The sequence below is a fragment of the Urtica dioica genome, chromosome 1, assembly GCF_054948205.1.
Source record: "Urtica dioica subsp. dioica isolate 48M chromosome 1, U.dioica_male_clone48M_v1_H2, whole genome shotgun sequence".
Lineage (NCBI taxonomy): Eukaryota > Viridiplantae > Streptophyta > Magnoliopsida > Rosales > Urticaceae > Urtica > Urtica dioica.
Genome location: NC_142756.1, coordinates 20,315,484 through 20,334,973, shown reverse-complemented (window position 1 = coordinate 20,334,973; position 19,490 = coordinate 20,315,484). Strand labels below are relative to the sequence as shown.

The 19,490-nt window shown below is 48.3% G+C and overlaps 1 long non-coding RNA gene across 1 annotated transcript; it reads right to left on the bottom strand.

Annotated features, from left to right (window-relative positions):
* Nucleotides 1-5,178: 5,178 nt before the first annotated feature.
* LOC149407745 (uncharacterized) lies at nt 5,179-6,249 on the bottom strand. Its single transcript, XR_016301478.1, has 2 exons — nt 5,949-6,249; nt 5,179-5,550 (listed from the first exon to the last, which is right to left on the bottom strand). It is a non-coding gene; the product is annotated as an uncharacterized LOC149407745 (long non-coding RNA).
* Nucleotides 6,250-19,490: the final 13,241 nt, after the last annotated feature.

Below are 19,490 nucleotides of genomic sequence, written 5' to 3'. Positions count from 1 at the left end.
GAACTTCACAAAGTTACTCATGACATACTCACAACTTAGTACTTCACCAATAGGCCCTGTTCGGAATCACATAGTGAGTCCGAACTCTGATTTTCTCAAATGAGAATACTAAGGTGTGAAATGGCATGTCTCATTTCAGGATTAAGGTAAGCATGATGCAATTCATACATAGTGACTTCAAGACATAAGAGGTTAAATGGTTTGTTCTTATCTTGTCTCTAGAAGTGCACTGGTCAATTCAGTACCTTCGGAATATACCTAGAAGAACTATAGAGTCTCCAACTCTCAATGCCTCATAACCAGACATCATAGATTCTTCTAACAATCATACTGAGGTCAATAGTCCTTTGACCCTAAGATTGCGAATATATCATTTTAAGCAAACTACGAAGAGTTTGTTCATGCAAATCTACATTTGTCTCTTCGTAAGTTGTTTGGTTTGTTTATGGACTAAAAGACTAGGGTTTTATCATAAAGCTTCAGACAAGGAAGATTGAATGAACGTTTCAACTTTTTATTAATGAATACGCAATTACAAGCAAGAGTCTTCGTAAGACTATATTACATCAAATGTACACAAATAGACACTACTACTCTTCTTGTGGGCACCATTGACAACAGACCATTGATGAGAAAATGGACTGTTGTGGAAATAACTCCATAAACTTCGCTTTCAAGAGGTAATAATTTGTCAATTCCGTAAAATGCATTTATAGAAGGGTACAAGCATTAAAGGTACTAATTTCTTGTTTTCTTGTTTTCCATATCGGGTTCAAGCCTATTGGAGGTGAGGTTGAATCAGCGTTGGTAGCGTTGGTTGTGGTGAAAACGTCCCGATCATAGAAGGAGAGGAAGGAGAAAAAAGAATATGGAAGCTCATCGTCAAATCACAAGGTAAATTTCTCTGAATTGTAAACTGTTTATGCTTATTGAATGGCATAGTCACTACTAACTAAATAATATTATTCCGTGACTATGTTATCAAGAAATCATTATTGACATGATTTCGTGACGACACAGTCACGAAATGGTATTATTTTGTGACTATTTATAACTGAATTGACATGATTTCGTCACAACATAGTCACAAAATGGTATTATTTGGTGATTATGTATTACTGAATTGACATGATTTCGTGACAACATAGTCACGAAATGGTATTATTTCGTGACTATCTTATCAATTAATTGACATGATTTCGTGATAACATAGTCATGAAATAATACCATATTGTGACATAGCTTTACATATTTTGCCTCATAAATCTAACTCTCTCAATTTTATGCCTCCTAAATTACAGATTCGGATCTCGACAATGAAATCCGATTTTCGATCAAAGTTTTCAAAGTGGAGGAAAGAGTTATCGGCTACCATGCAAACAATGTCTGACGATTGGAAACATATCGTCGAAAAATAGGATATACTTTCTGCCAACCCATTTTCGAAAAAGCATATAGTGTTGGAAGACAGTGCTGAGAAAGTGTTGGAGGCGCCAATAATAGAACAACAAGCAATTTCAAATAATAATAATAATAATAATAATAAAGTAGTTGAAAAGAAGGCAGAAGAGGATGAGATTTGTGAGAACAAGGCAGAAGAAAGTGAGAACAAGGCGGAAGAAGTTGGAAAGAAAGAAGAAGAATAAAAAAGAGAAGAGGAAGAAGAAGAAGAAGAAGAAGAAGAAGAAGAAGAAGAAGAAGAAAGAAGAATAAGAGACATAAGAAGGAGGATGTAAAGAGAACGAGCTAAAGAAGAAAAGGATGATGGTGAAGATGATTACGACTGTCAAGCAGATAAAGTGCCAAAGGAACACGAGGCATGCGCAGTTCGTTCCATCTCAGTTAGGCTAATATTACGCTGTTTAGCATACATGAGGCCTTCTCTCAGCGCGATACACTTCGCAACTAGAGGCTCATACTCGATCTCTATGTGAGCGTTGTGTCCCCCTAGACAGTTCCTATATAATCACGAATCACAACACCAAATCCTGATCCCATACGCATCTTCGGGTGCAGCAACGTCGACATTAAGTTTAACTGCTCGGGCCTTTGACGCCGACCACAATTTCCGCCACTCTAGCTTTGGCGGACATGCGAATTATGCTTCTGCCCACTCGTGGTAGGCTGGAACTCGTGAAGCCATATACTAGCCGCGCCCGATATCTCCATCACCGTCAGATTCGCTAATCGACCGAGCTGTTCCAGTTCTCCTATATCAGCCAACACATATAGTAGAACAACTCGCACTCATCAGAATTTAGCACATCCCAGACCCAGCGGATAAAATCAGTACCCCTAACCTCACATACTCTTTCCAATCGGTCCCAGAAAAGAGTTTGCTTCCTCATGTCCTCAACCCGTCGGCAATTTAAGAAGACATGACAGAGTGACTCAAAACTACCACAGATAAAGAGATATTGCATTAGATTCCACGATTGAAGAGGGTACTCAATGCCGAAAGACAATTTCTCACCAATCGCCATATGAAGTTGCGAATCTTAAGAGCCACATATACGCTCAGTCTGTGGTAGCCTTATGATTTTGATACCTTCTTCTTAAGAATAGCTAGCTGTTTATATATATTTTCTTTCTCATTTTTGTTGTAATCATCTTTATATAATGGGAAATGGACGGATCTATTAGCATTTACAAACCCATTTTTTATAACCAACCAAATCCATAATTTAGACAATTCTATAAATAAATTTAGGAGAGAGAACATATTGTATACAATTTTACCCTCTTCTTTTTTTTTCTGAATATTTTTTCTCTGAGTCTTATATATGTTAACATATATAAGCTTGTTTGACGATTTGTTCACATATATATGTCAACAAATGATACAATTTGTTGACATGTCAATAAATGACATAATTTGTTGATATAATTTTCATGTTTTAACATATTCACTTAGGTTCAAATATTAATTTGTCAAATAATTTTATGTCTTTGTACTCATATGTATGTTAACAAATGACACACTATGTTGATATATATGTCAACAAACGACAAGATTTGTTGACATATATAAACCATAGCCATAATTTGTTGACATGCATGTCAACAAATGATAAAATTTGTTGGTATAATTGTTATCAAATATATACTTTTTTTTTTTTTTTTACAAATTGCATGACGTAATATTTAATACATTAATATTTAAGCCTAAAAATATGTATTGGTGTTTTAATCAAGGTTTTAAATGCCGGCGAAAATCGACGATTTTCAACGGCGAAGCAGCTGCCAGAGCAAAAACGACCGATGAAGACATGTTTTGTCGTTTCGTCGAGAAACGATAGGTCATTTCGCTAATAAATTCGCCATTTTTCGTTTTATAAAGGTCCAGAAATCAGCCAAAAAGCGTTGAATATTCGAAGAAAATCGGGGAAAAGAAAAAGACGTGGTGGAGACCCTTCGAACGCCAGAGAGTTTCGGCGAAAATTGTCCTCGTCGTTGTCCTTTTGCCACGCTTCAGTGGTAGAACGTAAAAAAATCGGCGACAAACGACGATTTTCGGCGATGTTCGGCTTCGATTTTAAATAAAAGCCAAATATGATAGTTGGTGTTTTATGGTGCAGATGAGAGTGAACGATTAATGGTGGTGTATGTTGAAGAAAAATAAGAAGGAAAAGACACTGGGGGAAGAGAGATGAGTGTAGATCTGTGATTTTTGCTTGGAATAGATCTGAAAATTTGGTTAGGAAGAGAGAGGGTGTAAAGCGCGTATTAATTTGAGTGGAATCTAAAGTGATGATGGGCCTACCACATCATATTTATTTTATTGATAGGATGAAAAATAATAAAATAAGTAAATAATAGTTAAAGTAGTGCTTTATTAGTCTGATGTTTGTACTAAAAAATAATGACATATGTGATGTTTTTTTTTTAAAACGTATTATCTATCTACAAAACGTATTTTTTAACCAAAAAAAGAAACTAAAAGATATGTATAAAAACATAAAATTAAAAAAACATATATATGAATGTAGTTTTTTCAAGGGATCTGATAGATTTTTATTTTTATTATTTTACTACATACATAATTTAAAAACATTATAACATAAAACTCATCCATTATAAAATTTGAAAAAATTGATATATATATATATATATATATATATATATATATAATACATAAATATATTTATATACATGTATTCATATATATATATATATATATATTAATAAATACGATACAACATTATTTTAACACTTATTATTTTCTTTTTTGATACATTTTGTTTGTAGCTTGGATTTTACGGAACATCTGTTTTTGATATGCATGATTTCAACTGTTTTAAATTTAGACTATATTTATAAATATATATGTATTCGTTTATTTTGCAATATTATTTCCGTTCGGTTTTCCATCGGCATGTCGATTTTCCATCGAAAACGGCATTTCATTTTCTCTTTTCCACATTTTTTATGTTCGATTTTCCGTATATCACGAGTCTCGAAACGGTATCGAAAACAGCATGTAAAACCTTGGTTTTAATACATTAATATGTATTGGTGTTTAGTTTTCCTATAATACATTACTTGATCTTTCAGCGGATTTTGTGAATAGACCCAACTCAGGCCCGGGCCAAGGGGCGGTGGGGCCCAAAATTTCGAAAAACTTATTACCTCAAATATCGTATTTTAAAACTAATTTATGATAATACTTAGATAGCTGTTTTTATTCTGAGAATACCTTGACGTCGCTTCTCTAATCTATACTAAAAGAACATCTCACACTATTCGACCACCTATTCATTCGACTCGACAAAGCTCATTGCTTAAAATAGATTCCCGAGGGTTGAAACTAAAAAAAAAAAAGAATGTACAAGAAATTCTCACTCAAAATTTCTAACATACATAAGTTATTCAAAAATATCTCGAAACAACTTTTCTCAAAAATATTTTTGCCTTGTCTCTTTTTATTGACAAGTTATAACTATTGAGAATATAAATAAATAAAGTAATAACTTTTTCGTTTAAAATAAAATAAGCCGTTTATTTTAAATGTCCAACTATTTTGTAATTAGATTTTGGATTCGATTTGATAAAACATTTATGAAATAATCGAACTCTCGGTCCGTACTCGAACCTTTCTTTCATTTCTTGCCTAAATAAAATGTTTCTCGTTGATATTCTTTTTCAATTCAAAATAGTCGAATTTATAGTCGAACTCGGTTTTAATACATAAAATAAGATAATGACATTAAATAATTAATCGAATAATCAACGAATACAATAATAATAACATAATAATGTATTAATTCGGGACGACTCATAAAATTAATTAGAGGTCTGTAACTAACTCGAGTCGAGACTTGGAACAAACCCCGACTCGCCTTAAACACTAAACAGAGATTTTGTGAGTCTCTGAGCCAAAGGCGAAAGGCCTTTCCCACACAGCCTATTCTCGGCTTGGTCCGGCCCCGCCTCGTCGACGCTCGAGCGGCAGCTCTGCCATTTCTCGGACAGCGTCTTCGCCGTCTCGAACCGCCGCCATGGGCTCTGCACAGCCCACCTAAAAAGTGCCTAGACCCTCGATAAATACAACTCACATGCAGATAAAATCAATTCAGTAAATCAGAGTATTAAATCTAAAAAAATAACATCAATTCTCAGAATCTGTCACCATGATTTCTCAGATTCAAACCGTCATCACAATTTTAGAGTCAAACTAACAATTTACAACAAATTCCCAGTTTCAGTATCACGTAACACTATCGGCCAGAACAGGTTCACGAGGAAACGACCTCAATCGGACCAACAGAGGAGGCAAAAGAAAGAATCAACAAGTTCAACCAATCACCAACTGATGACCAGTAGAATCATCACCGAATTCATCAAAACATGAACATAAATTCTAAAATCCTAACTCACAGAAAAGCCCTAAATCTCAAAAATCAAACCCTAAAATCTGGAATAAAGTTGGGGGATAAGAATTTCCTAACCTAATTGATCCTCGCTGGTGCTCTTTCCCTCTGATTCCAGCGATTTACCTCGGTCCGGTGTCCTCACGCTCGCGGAGGTCCTCGTCTTCCCGGCCGCAACACGCGCGCGAGATGGGTCTCGGTGGTTTGGGGTTGTGCGGGGAAGAGAGGAGGATAGAAGAAGAAGATGAAGGTCGGAGAAGGATTTGATGGTGGTGGTTTTGCTTGTTACCGTGTTGTTTTGTTCGTTGTTTCTTTTTTTCTTTTCTTTTCTTTTTTCTCTGCAGGTGAGCGCGCGTGGAGGAAGAAGAAGAGAAGAAGAAAGAATGAGGAGAGAGAAAGGGGTTTCGGTATTTATACCAAACCATAATCTCATATTTACTCACTTAATCCTTTTACTTGCCACCTCTTGTACGCTGACCCCGAGTTCCAATTTTAATTCAAATGCATCCTGAAAAATTGTTACAACTAAGTTATTATCATATAATTATTCAACTAAATCCATAACCGAAAGGATTATAATTATATGATTCGAACCTATAATTTTATCGTTCGTTCTCGATTAATTCAAATATAATTAAAGTTTCTCGTAAATAATTCTCGTTCCTGAGAATTTATTCCTTAAATTAATTTCCGAAATATTTCCTTGAAAATAATTCATTAATTGAGATAAACTCGATACTTCTTTTACTTATTTCGAGATTTCTCACTACCTTAATATATTTTAAATTAATTCGATAAATTTATTGAACCATAATTCAGTCAAGAATTTAGTTGTAACAACGGAAGCTCGTTTATTATTTGCAAATCTCTAATACGAGTGATGCAAAAGCTTGTCTTTACAATATCCTTGAGAGAGATGAAGCTTGGAGCGAAAGCAATGACTTTAATGCATACGTCTTCTCCATAGAAGTTTAGATGTTTGAATGTCGGGCCTCAAGGTGGGCCATAGTAAACCAGTTCATTGGAGTAAGAAGTAAACATCAATATAGGTGTATTGTCAAAGCTGCATATCTATTCCATGGGAATCAAGTGGAATCAACATAGATCAGGAATCAGAAACACCATATCCGTTCATCACCCACATGTCAACTTTCTCGCAATAATAAAAGGGTACATGTTGTCGCACGAAAATGAACAACTATTTAAAACCTCGGGCGGTTCGATCCAAGGCCGGACCAAGTGATCGCACCCGGGCCAAGAGTGTGAACTCGATAGTCTCGAGCTAGGGTTCTCTCCGATCAACCCGCCTCTCGGGAGAGGTAGGGGGTGAGGAGGATGAGTGACCGTGCCTTGGTTGTCGGCTGCCTACGTACCCGTGCGTGGGATCAGGTCAGAACGTAGTTCAAGCGTGTGTGACGCAGTATGAGGCGTGGAGCCTTGGCGGAGAGGCGTGCTCGACGAAGGAAACGGGGCGCGAGGAGTCCTCGGCAGCGTCTCAAAACTTCGGAGATCGCGTACGCGTCTAGCGTGTTAGGCGCGCGAGGGTAGCTCTAGTTGAGAACCCTAGGGGCGTGCTTGAGCACCGGAGAACGTTCGGTCAAAGGGAGCGACGTCCGGGAAGTTCCCGTGAGTGCTTCGGGACCTTTGAGAACGAGGGAGAGAGAAGAGAACCTGCTTCAGGCCAAATATGGCATCCAGAGAGGCAGAGAAATCGAGCGTGTCGATAAGAGATGAAGAGAATTATTAGATATTCTTGGATATCTTGGGATGGCTTTCCCCTCAATGGGAGAGGGTATTTATAGGTGTTTGGGAGCCTTAGAAGGTCCCTTTTTCGTCCATGTGGGACTAGGAATGCGTGTGGCATCAAGTGGAGGCGCACGGCGCGCGCGGCGCACAAAGGGCGGCGCACAACGCGCGGCGCGCGGCGCAGGGGGCGCGGCGCGCGGGTCACCGGGCGCGGCGCGGGACGCGCGGCGCAGGGTTCCTTGACCGGCGCGGCGCGCTGCCTGGCCGGCGCGGCGCGCTGCCTGCTGCCCGGCTGGCCGGTGCAGCGCGTTGCGCGCGCAGTGAGCGGCTCGTCTTGCCGGGCTCTTGCGGGCCTTCGAATACCATTCTTGCCACATGAAATATGAGGGTTTTTACTTGGCGAGAGTGACTCGATTCGAGGAGCGACTCGAGGCTCGACTCGAGGAGCGAAGCTCGACTCGAGGAGATTGACTCAAGGCTCGACTCGAGGAGCGAAGCTCGACTCGAGGAGTCAAGAGTTTAGGCGAAGGCTTGAAGACCTGCCGCTCTTCAGGACCTCCGGCCTGACCATCGGCCCTTTGAGCGACGTGCCTTCTTGGCGTCTCGGGTTTTCCGAAAACGACCGACAACATTAGCCCCCCAAGTTCGTCGCTCGGGAGGCGTCCCAGCGATGAACTTTTTGTTCTTCTAGTTGGGTGTTTGAGGAAAATAGACTTTCCAGAGCTTCACTGTTGCGAAGCTTTTGTGATTATAAAGAATACTCTCACAATTGCTAGTGCTTTCTCTCGCTTTTCCTTCTTTCTCGACACGAGTGTGTGATGTACACGTGGAGGAGGATCCAAGCGGATAGGAGGCGTAGCTCAACGTGGGCGAGGCGAACGCGCTTGCGTTCGTCGCTCTAGCCCCGGAGCAAATGGGATATGCATGCGCGAGTAGGGCGTGCATTTATGTAGAGGTGTGTCGGCGCGTCGCGACTTATTGATCTTTTGGCGATGTTACGCCCGAGTTAACCTTCGATGGCGTTTTGTTTGATAATGTCATCAATCCGGAGTCCATGGGACTCGACGGTGACTAGCAGGGTGATGATTGTGTAATCGTGACCTATTAGGGGAAGATCATGGCTTCCGTCTTGGCCAGCTTGGAAGGCGACTGCACTTTTGCATTTTGCAAAGGCGTGCTCATTCCGAGGTCTCGAAGACGGAGGTTGATGCTGCGGGCTGATGCTTCGAGAAGACGGAGCGGCACCTGGCGGAAGGCTCTGCCGCACCGGAGGGCTTCGACTGCTCGGGGATAAACGCTAAAAGTTTGACCACGCATCAAGCATAAGTCGGCCTCACGGGGCATCCGCCATTCCCGCCTTGGTGACGCTTCTTCGTCTGCGTTCGGAAGATCGGTCCTTATTCCCCAGGCGCGAGCGCGGGTCTCTACCTTGGCTGACCTGTTCTTCAGGTCGCTCCAGGCGTTTGTTCGAGGAGTGAGACTCGACTCGAGGAGACTGACTCGAGGCTCGATTCGAGGAGCGAAGCTCGACTCGAGGAGACTGACTCAAGGCTCGACTCGAGGAGCGAAGCTCGACTTGAGGAGACTGAATCAAGTCTCAACTCAAGGAGCGAAGCTCAACTCGGGGAGCCGACTCGAGTCTCAACTCGAGGGGCTAGGCTCGACTCGGGGAGCCGACTCAAGTCTCAACTCGAGGGGCTAGACTCGACTCAAGGAGACTGGCTGGACATTAAGGAATATGACTCTACTCGAGGAGCGATGCTCGACTCGAGGTGTATGACTCAATTCGAGGAGCAAGACTCAACTCGGGGAGAATGGCTCGACTCAAGGAGCGAAACTCGACTCGAGGAGGATGACTCGACTCGAGGAGCGAAGCTCGACTCGAGAAGAATGACTTGACTCGAGGAGCGAAGCTCAACTCGAGGAGACTGACTCGACTCGAGAAGCGAAGCTCGACTCGAGGAGGATGACTCGACTCGAGGAGCGAAGCTCGACTAGAGGAGGATGACTCGACTCGAGGAGCGAAGCTCGACTCGAGAAGAATGACTTGACTCGAGGAGCGAAGCTCAACTCGAGGAGACTGACTCGACTCGAGGAGCAAAACTCGACTCGAGGAGGATGACTTGACTCGAGGAGCGAAGCTCAACTCGGGGAGACTGACTTGACTCAAGGAGCAAAACTCGACTCGAGGAGGATGACTCGACTCGAGGAGCGAAGCTCGACTCGAGAAGAATGACTTGACTCGAGGAGCGAAGCTCAACTCGAGGAGACTGACTCGACTCGAGGAGCGAAACTCGACTCGAGGAGGATGACTCGACTCGAGGAGCGAAGCTCCACTCGGGGAGACTGACTCGACTCGAGGAGCGAAAACTCGACTCGAGGAGGATGACTCGACTCGAGGAGCGAAGCTCGACTCGAGAAGAATGACTCGACTCGAGGAGCGAAGCTCGACTCGAGAAGAATGACTTGACTCGAGGAGCAAAGCTCAACTCGAGGAGACTGACTCGACTCGGGAAGCGAAGCTCGACTCGAGGAGAATGACTCAACTCGAGGGGCAAGGCTTGACTCGAGGAGAATGGCTCGACTCAAGGAGACTGACTCGACTCGAGGAGCGAAACTCGACTCGAGGAGGATGACTCGACTCGAGGAGCGAAGCTCGACTCGAGAAGAATGACTTGACTCGAGGAGCGAAGCTCAACTCGATGAGACTGACTCGACTCGAGGAGAATGACTTGACTCGAGGAGCGAAGCTCAACTCGAGGAGACTGACTCGATTCGAGAAGCGAAGCTCGACTCGAGGAGGATGACTCGACTCGAGGAGCGAAGTCTCGGCTAGTTCAGGCCGAGCGAGGTTCTTGCTCGGAGGCGAGGTTCGCGAGTTTTTGCGAGCAGCTTCAATTAACTCGCATGGAACGGGGATTCTTCCAAGGTGAGGGTGATCGTGTTTAGTTGGCGATGGCGAAGACAGCATGAACTGCGCCTTGTACGGCGGTTCAGGTGCGTTGCGATTTAGTCATCATATTCAACGCTTTGTGGCGACTCTTAGCGCGTCGTGAGAAGCGGTTTTGTGCGTCGTTTAGGAGCCTTAGGCACATTGCGAGGGATGGCATAGATGCACCATGCAGGCTTCTTAGGTGTGCCGTATAGGCGTTTTAGATGAGCCACGTAGGCATCTTGGTTGCGCCATGTAGGCGTTTTAGGTGTGCTATGGTTGTGCCATGTAGGCGTCTTACGTGCGCCATGTAGGCGTCTTAAGTGCGCCATGTAGGCGTCCTAGGTTGCGCCATGTAGGCGTCTTAAGTGCGCCATGTAGGCGTCTTAGGTTACGCCATGTAGGCGTTTTACGGGTTGCGCCTTTACGCGTCTTACGTGCGCCATGTAGGCGTCTTAGGTTGCGCCATGTAGGCGTCTTACGGGCTGCGCCTTTACGCGTCTTACGTGCGCCATGTAGGCGTCTTAGGTTGCGCCATGTAGGCGTCTTACGGGTTGCGCCTTTACGCGTCTTACGTGCGCCATGTAGGCGTCTTAGGTGCGTCGCGAGGGACGACTTTAGCCTGCATCTCTGGGATGTCTCGTGGGCGCGCCGCGGGGGCGTCTTTAGCCTGCATCTCGGGGATGTCTCGTGGGCGCGCCGCGGGGGCGTCTTTAGCCTGCATCTCGGGGATGTCTCGTGGGCGCGCCGCGGGGGCGTCTTTAGCCTGCATCTCTGGGATGTCTCTTGGGCGCGCCGCGGGGGCGTCTTTAGCCTGCATCTCGGGGATGTCTCTTGGGCGCGCCGCGGGGGCGTCTTTAGCCTGCATCTCGGGGATGTCTCGTGGGCGCGCCACGGGGGCGTCTTTAGCCTACATTTCGGGGATGTCTCGTGGGCGCGCCGCGGGGGCGTCTTTAGCCTGCATCTCTGGGATGTCTCTTGGGCGCGCCGCGGGGGCGTCTTTAGCCTGCATCTCGGGGATGTCTCTTGGGCGCGCCGCGGGGGCGTCTTTAGCCTGCATCTCGGGGATGTCTCGTGGGCGCGCCGCGGGGGCGTCTTTAGCCTGCATCTCGGGGATGTCTCGTGGGCGCGCCGCGGGGGCGTCTTTAGCCTGCATCTCGGGGATGTCTCGTGGGCGCGCCGCGGGGGCGTCTTTAGCCTGCATCTCTGGGATGTCTCTTGGGCGCGCCGCGGGGGCGTCTTTAGCCTGCATCTCGGGGATGTCTCTTGGGCGCGCCGCGGGGGCGTCTTTAGCCTGCATCTCGGGGATGTCTCGTGGGCGCGCCACGGGGGCGTCTTTAGCCTGCATCTCGGGGATGTCTCGTGGGCGCGCCGCGGGGGCGTCTTTAGCCTGCATCTCGGGGATGTCTCGTGGGCGCGCCGCGGGGGCGTCTTTAGCCTGCATCTCGGGGATGTCTCGTGGGCGCGCCGCGGGGGCGTCTTTAGCCTGCATCTCGGGGATGTCTCGTGGGCGCGCCGCGGGGGCGTCTTTAGCCTGCATCTCGGGGATGTCTCGTGGGCGCGCCGCGGGGGCGTCTTTAGCCTGCATCTCGGGGATGTCTCGTGGGCGCGCCGCGGGGGCGTCTTTAGCCTGCATCTCGGGGATGTCTCGTGGGCGCGCCGCGGGGGCGTCTTTCATGCACGCTTGTTCCCGTTTTATGTTCGGGTGTTTTGCTTTGATGGAGCGTGCTTTCTTTTTGTGGAGCGTACTTTCTAGAGAATTTTGAGCGTACTTACCATTGCCTATGGCACTAGCCCCCCGAGTTTTGGGTTTACAAGTGTAACCTTTGATGATTAAAAATCTTTGATAAAGTGGATTTTGAAAGAAAAACATCGAACTTTATTAATATTGCAAAAAATTTGAAATCCTAAAACGTTGGCTCGTAGGCCTTATTAAATGTTTAGAAAGCAAAGAAATAAAATGGGGGGATCGCTGGCTAGTGGTAGTACTCTCTTCCAGTGTTCCGCATTCCACAGGCGACAGATCGGTGTCTCGTCCATGTATGACCTGGTAGACCGTGTGGGGTCCCTGATGAGGACGCCGTTACCTTGCACTTGGGTGTCATGCAGGTGTCTTTATGGACTTCGCGGAGGACCTTGGTCGACTCGACGCTATCTCTAAGTTGAGAGATCGTGTTAACCGTCTTTTTAGCGGTCTTTCCATCGATTCCTTGGATGTAACATTTTCTGGCTTGGGATTGATCTCCAGCCATGATGCCGATTCCATCCTTGGTAGGGAACTTCACCAGTAGGTGGTATGTTGAAGTGATTGCCCTTAGCCGGTTCAATGTGGGTCGCCCAACGATTACGTTGTAGGGGGACTCTTGGTCGACCACTAGGAATGGGACCATGTGAACGACTTCAATGCCTCCGGGAGTTCCGAAGGTGACCGGTAGATCGATGATGCCTTCGGTCATGACTCTCTCCCCAGTGAACCCGAATAGAGGCGTTTGGGTCGGAGTTGGGCGTAGCCCCCCGAGCTTCATGCGCTCTAGGGTGGATTTGAAGATTATGTCGGCAGCACTGCCGTTGTCGATGAGAACTCTTTTCACCAAGTTATTAGCTACTTGGGCTTTGAGCACAATTGCGTCATTGTGCGGATGCACAACTCGCTTGGCCTCTTTGTTGGTGAAATGCATCGTCTCGTGAGGCACGGACGGAGGTTCTTCATACGTGAGGTTGACGTGCATAGCAGCGTCTTCTTGAGCCACGGCCTTTAGGAATTTTTTCCGTTGTCGGGCCGAATCTCCATCTTGTGGACCTCCCAATATGGTGGTCACAACGTGGAGTTGTGGATTGGCATTGGCAGTAGCCGTGGTTCGGTCGGCAGAAGCGGCTGTTCCTCCTCCCCTGCCAGACTGTGGTCTGTTCGAGGTGGGGCCCGCAGCGCTAATCATGCGTAACACGAACTCTTTTAGCTCACCCCGTTGGATTAATGCCTCGATCTGCCTTTTAAGATTATAGCATTCAGAGGTCAAGTGACCGTATTCCTGATGGAACTCGCAATATTTAGATCTATCGCGAGTCGCGGGATCTTTGTTCATTGGAGCCGGGGGAGTGAACTTGTCACGCGCTAAAGCTAGGATTTGCTCCAGCGTTGTGTTCAACGGTGTGAACGACGAGTAGCCCTTAAAGTCTTCCGCAAGTCGCGGCTTCTGGGGCATCGGACGTCGTCTATCAAAAGTTCGACCTCCTCCGTTTCGCCTTTTACGGGAGTTTCCTTGCTCGTCGCTAGGCTCGTCTCGGTGGTGAGGGCTTTGATCATTGCCCTTGCGACCATCGAGGTAATCTTCGACTCCCATGAAGGTCTTGGCTCGAGTCATTAACTCGGCCATGGTAGAAGGGACACGGCCGACGATGGACTTAAGGAAGTCACTTGTGCGCAAGCCTTCAGTGATGGCGGTGATTGCGTCTTTGTCGTCAAAGCGGTCGACCTTATTCGATTCTTCAGTGAATCGGGCGAGGTATCGTCTAAGAGACTCGCCATCCTCTTGCCTGATTGACCACAGGTACATCTTGGTCTTCTTTTGGACCATAGACATAGCGAACCGTGCTAGGAACATGTCCTTCAGGTCTTTGAACGAGCGGATGCTTCCCGGCCTTAAGTTCTTGAACCACTCGAAGCCGGGTCCGGCGAGGGTAAGACTAAAAGCTTGGCACATAGCGCCGGGAGTGACACCCTGCATCGTCATCCAGGTTTCATAGTGCTGGATGTGGTAAGCAGGATCTGCCTTTCCATTATATGGAGCGAGGTTCGGGAGTTTGAAATTTCCCGTACATACCTCGGCCAATATCTGAGCCGTGAAAGGCGAGGACTTCTCCTCAACGACCCCATAGGCACTTCCGCCTATTCCGTGTTCTCGGAGATCTCGTACTTCATTTTGAAGATTGTGGATCATTGTGATCACATCGAGACCGGTAGTCGGAGTAACTCCCTGTTCGGGAGGAGTCACCTGTCGTCTTTCATTTGACCCTTGACCCGTTTGGCGGTTCCCGTTAGTTGGGGCTGCTACGGGGACGTTTGGCCGAGAGCTTAGTCGCTCTCTTAAGTCATCGCCACGCTCAATGCGTTGGGCGGTGAGGTGATCCCTAAGATCGGGGCTGGACATACGGAGGCGCAGGCTTCGTCTGCGACGGCGCACTCTCCGCGTGCCCTGACTCTCCTCAACGTTCTCCCTTCGACCTAGTCGGTCGAGGGCCGAGCGTCGGGAGTTTCCCTCTTGAGAAGCAGCCGACGCGTCGCCTTTTCGGGGTAGGGGATTCGAAGGACCGGCTTCAAACACGGCGGGGAGTCCCCCGTCCTTCGTGAGAGAAGTCTCGATATCCTCTGGATCGCCAGTACCCTCATAGTCAGGGTCACGGTCGTGGCTTTCCTCGTTGAGGTTCTCAGGATCCCCGTTGGGGGTCATTGCGTTATGCGCGGGTTGCTTGGTAGCCAGTTGGCTGTGGTACCTCGCGTTCTTCGCCTTTAGTTGGCGGATACTCTCCTCCAGCTCCATGATGCGGTTGTCCCTGCTATCAGGAGATGGAGATGGTGAGCGGGTCGAGCTCTCTTCGTGGAGCGACTCTTCGTCACCATGCGCTCGGGAGCGCAAGAAGTATTTCTTGGTCCCAGTGACGTTTTCGGGGTTGTTCACGCCCTCAGAACGTACGGGTGGTTGAGTACTCATCTTTTCTCAAGTTCGAGAAAGTTGAGTTTGTAGAAGAAAAGAAGAAGATGAATAGAAGGGATTTCGGGCTGAATAGGTCGGGAAGTCCCCTCCTTCTAGCGCCAAAATGTTGTCGCACGAAAATGAACAACTATTTAAAACCTCGGGCGGTTCGATCCAAGGCCGGACCAAGTGATCGCACCCGGGCCAAGAGTGTGAACTCGATAGTCTCGAGCTAGGGTTCTCTCCGATCAACCCGCCTCTCGGGAGAGGTAGGGGGTGAGGAGGATGAGTGACCGTGCCTTGGTTGTCGGCTGCCTACGTACCCGTGCGTGGGATCAGGTCAGAACGTAGTTCAAGCGTGTGTGACGCAGTATGAGGCGTGGAGCCTTGGCGGAGAGGCGTGCTCGACGAAGGAAACGGGGCGCGAGGAGTCCTCGGCAGCGTCTCAGAACTTCGGAGATCGCGTACGCGTCTAGCGTGTTAGGCGCGCGAGGGTAGCTCTAGTTGAGAACCCTAGGGGCGTGCTTGAGCACCGGAGAACGTTCGGTCAAAGGGAGCGACGTCCGGGAAGTTCCCGTGAGTGCTTCGGGACCTTTGAGAACGAGGGAGAGAGAAGAGAACCTGCTTCAGGCCAAATATGGCATCCAGAGAGGCAGAGAAATCGAGCGTGTCGATAAGAGATGAAGATAATTATTAGATATTCTTGGATATCTTGGGATGGCTTTCCCCTCAATGGGAGAGGGTATTTATAGGTGTTTGGGAGCCTTAGAAGGTCCCTTTTTCGTCCATGTGGGACTAGGAATGCGTGTGGCATCAAGTGGAGGCGCACTGCGCGCGCGGCGCACAAAGGGCGGCGCACAACGCGCGGCGCGCGGCGCAGGGGGCGCGGCGCGCGGGTCACCGGGCGCGGCGCGGGACGCGCGGCGCAGGACGCGCGGCGCAGGGTTCCTTGACCGGCGCGGCGCGCTGCCTGGCCGGCGCGGCGCGCTGCCTGCTGCCCGGCTGGCCGGTGCAGCGCGTTGCGCGCGCAGTGAGCGGCTCGTCTTGCCGGGCTCTTGCGGGCCTTCGAATACCATTCTTGCCACATGAAATATGAGGGTTTTTACTTGGCGAGAGTGACTCGATTCGAGGAGCGACTCGAGGCTCAACTCGAGGAGCGAAGCTCGACTCGAGGAGATTGACTCAAGGCTCGACTCGAGGAGCGAAGCTCGACTCGAGGAGTCAAGAGTTTAGGCGAAGGCTTGAAGACCTGCCGCTCTTCAGGACCTCCGGCCTGACCATCGGCCCTTTGAGCGACGTGCCTTCTTGGCGTCTCGGGTTTTCCGAAAACGACCGACAACAGTACACACAGAGACGGCCTCCAAGAACCCCCACCACTAATTCGGGGATGAATCTGTCATTGATATAAAGCGTCATAAGAGAATGAAAGAAGAGTCGTTCCTAGTTGACCTCAAAAGAAACTATACCATCCGCATTGCTACTTTCATCTATGTAAACTAAATGAAGGGCCCTGTTTAAAAACAAGGGCCGTTTAGGTATCGTAGCCTTAGCCTAACTTCCGGGATATTGAGTTTTCTCCACGAGTCTATCCCAAGCACATGCACATACACACTTAAAACCACCAAGGGATCATCATCATATTGCGGCCAAACACTCATCTTAATTACCTTATATCCACCTAAGTTCGGACCAAAGCCCAACCCACTGACTATAACATAATCCTCAAAATTGCCCTTGGGAAGATTTACTAACTCATCGGTGATGGGATTGCAAACTACAATAATGGAGTCATATCCTGGGAAAAATCTTGTGGTTCCATGAGAATTAAGCCATTGCAAGCGTTCACTACCCTGTGATTCGAAAGCGGGCCCACCAAGATATTTAGTTTGATAGTTTTGGTGTTGGACCGGAAGATCTCACAGTCCTATGTATCGGTTTTGCACACGCAATAGCCCGAATGGAAACCGCTGCCATCTTCGTCCTCGAGCAACCATGGGCCTCCAGAAAGCTTATCCATATTCATGTCCCCAACCAGAGGACAGATCTTCGACCATGCCAATTGAAGCTTGGAAAATCGAGGGTCCAAAATCAATTCGCGCCAAGCCTTGCACACGCTTTTACATAACACAATGGTCATGACAGACGACGTTCTTAGCCGAATTTCGACGACGATGTCCATTGAAAGTTGGGATATGGAACGAAAAGAGATTTCTGTCTGTTTCTCGTTGTTGCCCATGTTAGATCCTAAATGCATTCCTTAAAACACCCAAAATCAGAAGAGTTTAAAGACATATGCTTATACTCGCTGTCGAAATCCTTATGTCGAATCAAGTTGTGGAGTGAAAGAAAAGAAAAGTCACGCAAACTAAAACCCCGAAATGCTAGGGCTTTTTTCAATTTCAATTTTCATTAGAGTAAAGAAAATTTGAAAAAACTACTACAGCTGGGTTGTTTGATTGACGTGAGAACTGAGATATACAGTGCTCTACACTAAACAGTAGATGCACTTTTAAACACAAAAAAAAAAATTAACAGTAGATGTAGTAGGACCAATGTTCGCGCTACTGTTACCGTTATCGTACCGGGACTTTAACTTTGGGGGTAAAACGTTTACCGGAGGGGAAACTGAAAAATCTTCAGACAAAAAAAAAGGAACTAGGTACCGGCAAAAAACCGCTTACCGTACAGGAAACCGGCAAAAAATGTAGGAAACTGAAAGGTATTCTAACAAATATTTAAAAAAAAAAAAACATACTTTCATAGTTCAAACTTAAAACTTCAAATGTTCATACCAAACATAAATTGAGTTGTAAAACATGTTACCGGTCGTTTTCGGGGCACCGGAAATTCAAAAACGATTCAAGGCCGGCCGGGCTTCCCCGGCCGGAAAGCCTAACGGGCCCCGGCCCACTAGGCCTGAGTGCCCCGATGCACCCACAGCCCGATGGGCCTGCGCGCGCGCCAGCCTACCCGCGCCCACAGGCCGCGCACGCACCTGCGCCCTAGCGCGCCTAGCCCGCGCGCGCTCCCGCGCCCTTGGGCGTCCCGGCCCGCGCGCGCTCCAGCTACCTGACCGAGCACGCCTGCTGCCTCGGCCGGACGTCCCTGCTACCCCGGTCGAGCGCGCCTGCTGCCTCGGCCGGGTGCCCCTGCTGCCCCGGCCGAGCGCGCCTGCTGCCTCGGTCGGGTGCCCATGCTGCCCCGGCGGAGCGCCCCTGCTGCCTCGGTCGGAGGGTCCTGCTACCCCGACCGAGCGCCCCTGCCGCCTCGGCCGGAGGCTCTTGCTCCCCTGGCCGAGAGCCCTGCTGCCTCGGTCGGGCACATCTGCCACTGGGCACCCCGCGCCCGGTCACAACTCACACCATGCGCGCCCCGCTCCCGTCCAGACAGCCCGCCCCGCGCCTACCAGGACGTTAGGCCTCGCGCGCCCCGCTCCCGGCCACCCGGTGGGCCTTGAGGGGGCCGACCCAAGGCCTCCTCCAAATGCTATAAATACCCCCCCCGCCCCCCCCCCCCCCTAGGGGGCCCTAGGGGGAGGGAAAACACACAATTCTTCATCCTCATTCACTCGAAGAAACATTATCTCTCGAGAACTCTCTTGTGCTCTTGTGACATTCCAAGAGCGCGCGCTCCTCCTCCCTCGGCTCAGAATTACAAGGACCCCCCTCCACGAGAGGGAGCGCGCTCCTCTTCTGCGACCCGAGCTTCTGCAGTACACACTGCTCTCCCGCTTCTTGGCCCTTGAGCTAGAACTCTGAGCTACGAGATAAGAGACCCCTCTAAAGTCTTCACTAGAAGCTACGAGTCGGGTCCTACTCTAAAGCCTTGGATTCTCGAGCCTCCGAGCCTAAGATAGCCCCCACCATTCAAATTGAACTACGTTCTGACCTGATCCCGACTAAAGGGTACGTAGGCAGCCAACCTTTGGCACGGTCACACCCCCCAAAACACACCTCAGGGTCTGGAGGGTGCAGCTCGGTCTACGAGCTCCCATTTTTGGCCCGGGCGCGGTCACTTGGTCCGGCCTTGGATCGAACCGCCCAATGTATTTAATCGTTGTTCATTTTCGTGCGACAAAAAAATAAAAGTACCATAAGTAGAGCATAAATTTATTACAACACGTATGACAAGATACACTAATTATAAGTGGAGTGTCTATGGGGTTGAGATCTGCGCAACCTAGATGTGTGTTACCGGTCCGTCCCGGCCCGGTAGGACGACGACGGCCACGATAGCGGCCTCCCCGAGTCT